Source organism: Trematomus bernacchii, unplaced genomic scaffold (genome assembly GCF_902827165.1).
Source record: "Trematomus bernacchii unplaced genomic scaffold, fTreBer1.1, whole genome shotgun sequence".
Classification (NCBI taxonomy): domain Eukaryota; kingdom Metazoa; phylum Chordata; class Actinopteri; order Perciformes; family Nototheniidae; genus Trematomus; species Trematomus bernacchii.
In genome coordinates this window covers 479,048-485,047 of record NW_022987515.1, presented here as the reverse complement: position 1 = coordinate 485,047, position 6,000 = coordinate 479,048, and positions in this window count along the sequence as shown.

Genomic DNA, 6,000 nt, shown 5'->3' with positions numbered 1-6,000 from the left:
GGATTCAGTGTGGCCATTAGCAATGATTAGTTGAAGGAGCTGAGTACGGTGGGTGACTCGACACAATAAACGTCCATCCAGAGCCCTTGCTACAAGAGGCCTCAACAGGGGAACAAAATTAAGTCCAAGTCTCTTGGCTAATCTCCAATCAATGAAACTCTCATCTGCTCCGGAGTCAATTAGAGCAGCATGAGACAAAGTCTGAGTAGGAGTAATTAGCTGAGCAGAGGTGAGAGTACGAGAAGGACAAAAAGAAACAGTTCGGCTCACCAGAACCCTCCTACTTACTGATGAGCCTGGTCTTTTACTGGGCAACTGGCTACAAAGTGACCCTTCTGTGAGCAGTAAATGCACCTCCCCTCCCGTAGGCGGCGCTGGCGCTCCTCAGGAGTCAGCTTTGCTCTACCCAACTGCATGGGTTCCTCCTGGGCAGTAGGCGGCGCTGGAGAGTCGGTTGTCTGGAAACGCTGCTTGGGGAAAAAGGGACTGGCCTGAGACTGCCCTCTCTGACCGGGCGGAGAAAACACAGCTCTCGACTTCTCCCTCTCTCTCTCGACGAGGCGAGTGTCAATTCTTATTGCCATAGCAATGAAACTATCCAGGTCAGAGGGAAGCTCTAGAGGAGCCAACTGGTCCTTGATGGGGCCAGACAGCCCATGGCGAAAAGCGTCGAAGAGGGATGAATCATTCCAGCCGCTGTCAGCAGCCAAAGTGCGGAACTCCACGGCGTAGTCGGAAACACGCCTCCCTCTCTGGTGTAAATCCATTAGAGCTCTCCGCTGCCTCCCTGCCCGGAGTTGTGTGATCAAATATTTTACTTAAAGTCTCTGTAAAACCTCTCAGGGAATTACAGACTGGCGAATCTCGAGCCCACTCCGCCGTAGCCCACGCCTCCGCTCTGCCGGTGAGGTGGGAAATTATGTAGACTACCTTAGCCCGTTCCGACTGGAAGGAAGATGCTTGCAGCTCGAAGTGCAACCCACACTGGACCAGGAACGCACGACAGTTATCCGAGTCTCCGGAAAAACGCTCTGGTCTGGAGAGGTGAGGAAACGAAGGCAGCGGTGTCGGCACGGTGGCAGGAACAGGACCGGGAGCTGTAGCCGGATCCGACGCAGGAAGCGAAGGAGCAGAGCGTGGTGGATCGAGATGTGCCACCAGCTGCTGGATCTGATTAGCCAGCTGGCAAACCTGATTGCCGATGGAGGACTGGAAACCCTCATGACGCTCACACAATTCTCTTACTCCCTGGCAGACAGCGGTAAGTTGTTCATCTTGCTGGTTAAGACGAGCCCCCTGGGATCGAATAGCGGTCCGCAAAGTCTCAGAGTCGGCTGAGTCCATGGTTCTGGCCAGTTCGTACTGTAACGACTGAATGAACACAAGTAGAGGACTCAATAGCACGACTCAGAGACAGAGGCTTAGGATGCAAAAAAGGTCTTTATAGCCAAGGTACGATACACGGGAGATCGGTCACAAGGAAAACACTGCTGGAACGCTAGGAAATAACGTAGACGAACTGGCACTGAAGGGAATGTGGATGCAGACTAAGTAGACAGAGGGAGAGAGATAATGAGGCACAGGTGAGGCTAATTAGGGATGGGAAGCAGGTGGAGTTCAATCAGGGCAGGAAAGCTGAAACTGAAATGAGAGAAACCAAAAATGAGAACAGGAACAATAACAAAACATCAACATGCTAGCTAGGGCTTTACAGTACCCCCCCCTCTAGGGACGGCACCTGACGTCCCAGGTAGTCCAGGATGTTGGCGTTGAAAGTCTTGGATGAGGTCCTTACTAATATTACTGGTGGAGACCCATGACCTCTCCTCAAGACCGTAGCCCTCCCAGTCAACCAGGTACTGACGTCCCCGGCCTCTAGGTCGAACTGCCAATAGGCGTTTCACTGTATACACAGGTCCACCATCAATAAACCGGGGGGGTGGAGGGGGTCTGGAGGTGGGAACCAGTGGACTCACTTTAACCGGTTTGATGCGTGACACATGAAATGTAGGATAGGCCCTCAAGGATCGAGGTAGTCGAAGCCGCACTGCCACAGGATTGATGACCTTGGATACTGGGAAGGGACCCACAAAACGAGGAGCCAGTTTGCGAGACTCCACTCGAAGGGGCAGGTCTCGAGTAGAGAGCCACACACTTTGTCCAGGTTGGTAGGCAGGAGCAGAGATACGTTGGCGATCGGCCATCCTCTTATAACGGGCTGAACTCCGTAGTAACACCTGGCGGGCCCGGCTCCAGGTGCGATGACATCGGCGAATGAGGGCATGGGCAGATGGAACACTGACCTCCCTCTCCAGGTCGGGGAACAGCGGCGGCTGGTATCCATAGGCACACTGAAAAGGTGAGAGACCAGTAGCAGAACTAGGCAAAGTGTTGTGTGCGTACTCCACCCAAATAAGATGCGTGCTCCACGTGGCAGGGTTCTGAGACACCAGGCAGCGTAGACAGGTCTCAAGCTCCTGATTCAGCCGCTCCGTCTGGCCGTTAGACTGCGGATGATATCCAGAAGAGAGGCTGACTGTGGCACCGATGAGCGAGCAGAAAGCCTTCCAAAACTGTGAGGTAAACTGTGGACCCCGGTCTGACACAACATCCCTAGGGAAACCATGGAGACGGAAAACATGGAACAACACTGCCTCTGCTGTCTCTCTGGCAGATGGCAACTTAGGCAGCGGGACAAAATGGACCATCTTCGAAAATCTATCCACAATTGTCAAAATAGTGGTGTTACCTTGGGACGGTGGCAACCCTGTGACAAAGTCCAACGAGATGTCAGACCAGGGGCGATGTGGCACTGGAAGCGGGCGTAGGAGACCAGAAGGGCGCTGGCGGGAAGTCTTGTTCCGGGCACAGACTGAACAGGCTGCCACGTACTCCTTGACCGACTTCTCCATGGAGGACCACCAGAACCGCTGCTTAATGAAGAACATGGTGCGGCGAACGCCAGGATGGCAGGAGAGGAGGGAAGTATGTGCCCAGTGGATGACCTGGGAGAGAAGACGGTCAGGAACAAACAACCGGTTCCGTGGGCAACCGTCGGGAACCAAAACATTAGCACTCGCCTGCCTGACCCTCTCCTCAATGTCCCATGTGACTGCCCCCACTACACAAGAGGGAGGAATGATTAGCGAGGGGGGTGCGAGGAGCTGGATCGGAATCAAACAGGCGGGATAGGGCATCAGCTTTAGCGTTCTTAGAACCGGGACGGTATGACAGAGTGAAGTTGAATCGGGTAAAGAATAGGGCCCATCTGGCTTGTCTGGAGTTGAGGCGCTTTGCAGACCTGATGTACTGAAGGTTCTTATGATCGGTCCAGACTAGGAAAGGGTGCTCGGCTCCCTCCAGCCAATGGCGCCACTCCTCCAAAGCCACCTTAATGGCCAACAGCTCCCTGTTACCCACATCATAGTTTCTCTCGGCTGGGGAGAGTTTCCGAGACAGGAAAGCACAGGGGTGGAGCTTGTTGTCTCTCTTCGACCTTTGAGAGATGACTGCCCCAACGCCCACATCAGAAGCGTCAACCTCAACCACAAACTGCTGAAGTGGGTCAGGAAGCGTGAGAATAGGGGCCGAAGTGAAGCTCCTCTTAAGCCTCCGGAAAGTCTGTTCAGCTAGGGGGGACCACTGGAACTTCACCTTGGGGGAGGTTAAAGCATGCAGTGGAGCAGCCACAGAACTATAGTTTCTGATGAAACGTCTGTAGAAATTGGCAAAGCCCAAAAATCGTTGCAAAAGTTTCTGATTGGAAGGTGTAGGCCACTCCGTGACTGCACTGACCTTAGATGGGTCCATCTGAATGCTGTTCTCCGAAATGACAAATCCCAGGAAAGAGACGGTGGAGACGTGGAACTCACACTTCTCTGCCTTCACAAAGAGTAGATTATCCAAGAGACGCTGCAACACCTGGCGGACATGTTGAATGTGGGTCGTCTCATCCGGAGAAAAGATGAGAATGTCGTCGAGGTAGACAAAAACAAACTGGTTGAGCATGTCACGGAGAACATCATTAACCAGAGCCTGGAAAACAGCTGGAGCATTGGTTAACCCAAATGGCATTACGAGGTATTCGTAATGGCCACTAGGGGTGTTGAAAGCAGTCTTCCATTCATCCCCCTCCCTTATCCTAACCAAATGATAAGCATTACGAAGATCAAGTTTAGAAAAGATCTTTGCATCCTGTAATAGTTCAAATGCTGAAGAGATAAGAGGAAGGGGGTACCTGTTCTTTATGGTAATGTCATTTAGCCCTCTGTAGTCGACACATGGACGAAGAGTCTTATCCTTCTTGTCAACGAAGAAGAAGCCTGCTCCAGCCGGAGAGGAGGAAGGCCGAATTATCCCGGCAGCAAGGGAGGAGTCAATGTATCTCTTCATAGTCTCCCTCTCGGGGCCTGACAGGGAGTAGAGATGTCCCTTAGAGGGAGAGGTCCCGGGGAACAAGTCAATGGAGCAGTCATAGGGTCGATGGGGAGGCAGGGTGGAAGCACGAGTCTTATTGAAAACCTCTTTCAGGTCCCGGTAACAGGTGGGCACCCTGCTAAGATCCGGAAAATCAGAGTCCGCTGCAGCTTGGAGAGGGGTAGACACAGCAGTAGTCAGGGCAACAGTCACATGGGTGGAGGGCAGAGGTCTCTCAGGAGCAGGGGCAGAAGGAAAACATGTGGCCAAGCAATCCCTATGCCAATCCAAAACTCTCCCGGTGGACCAGTCCATGTGGGGATTGTGTTTTACCAGCCATGGGTAGCCCAAAATAAGAGGGTGTGAAGGAGAGTTAAAAAGATGAAAACTCAGGGATTCAGTGTGGCCATTAGCAATGATTAGTTGAAGGAGCTGAGTACGGTGGGTGACTCGACACAATAAACGTCCATCCAGAGCCCTTGCTACAAGAGGCCTCAACAGGGGAACAAAATTAAGTCCAAGTCTCTTGGCTAATCTCCAATCAATGAAACTCTCATCTGCTCCGGAGTCAATTAGAGCAGCATGAGACAAAGTCTGAGTAGGAGTAATTAGCTGAGCAGAGGTGAGAGTACGAGAAGGACAAAAAGAAACAGTTCGGCTCACCAGAACCCTCCTACTTACTGATGAGCCTGGTCTTTTACTGGGCAACTGGCTACAAAGTGACCCTTCTGTGAGCAGTAAATGCACCTCCCCTCCCGTAGGCGGCGCTGGCGCTCCTCAGGAGTCAGCTTTGCTCTACCCAACTGCATGGGTTCCTCCTGGGCAGTAGGCGGCGCTGGAGAGTCGGTTGTCTGGAAACGCTGCTTGGGGAAAAAGGGACTGGCCTGAGACTGCCCTCTCTGACCGGGCGGAGAAAACACAGCTCTCGACTTCTCCCTCTCTCTCTCGACGAGGCGAGTGTCAATTCTTATTGCCATAGCAATGAAACTATCCAGGTCAGAGGGAAGCTCTAGAGGAGCCAACTGGTCCTTGATGGGGCCAGACAGCCCATGGCGAAAAGCGTCGAAGAGGGATGAATCATTCCAGCCGCTGTCAGCAGCCAAAGTGCGGAACTCCACGGCGTAGTCGGAAACACGCCTCCCTCTCTGGTGTAAATCCATTAGAGCTCTCGCTGCCTCCCTGCCCGGAGTTGTGTGATCAAATATTTTACTTAAAGTCTCTGTAAAACCTCTCAGGGAATTACAGACTGGCGAATCTCGAGCCCACTCCGCCGTAGCCCACGCCTCCGCTCTGCCGGTGAGGTGGGAAATTATGTAGACTACCTTAGCCCGTTCCGACTGGAAGGAAGATGCTTGCAGCTCGAAGTGCAACCCACACTGGACCAGGAACGCACGACAGTTATCCGAGTCTCCGGAAAAACGCTCTGGTCTGGAGAGGTGAGGAAACGAAGGCAGCGGTGTCGGCACGGTGGCAGGAACAGGACCGGGAGCTGTAGCCGGATCCGACGCAGGAAGCGAAGGAGCAGAGCGTGGTGGATCGAGATGTGCCACCAGCTGCTGGATCTGATTAGCCAGCTGGCAAACC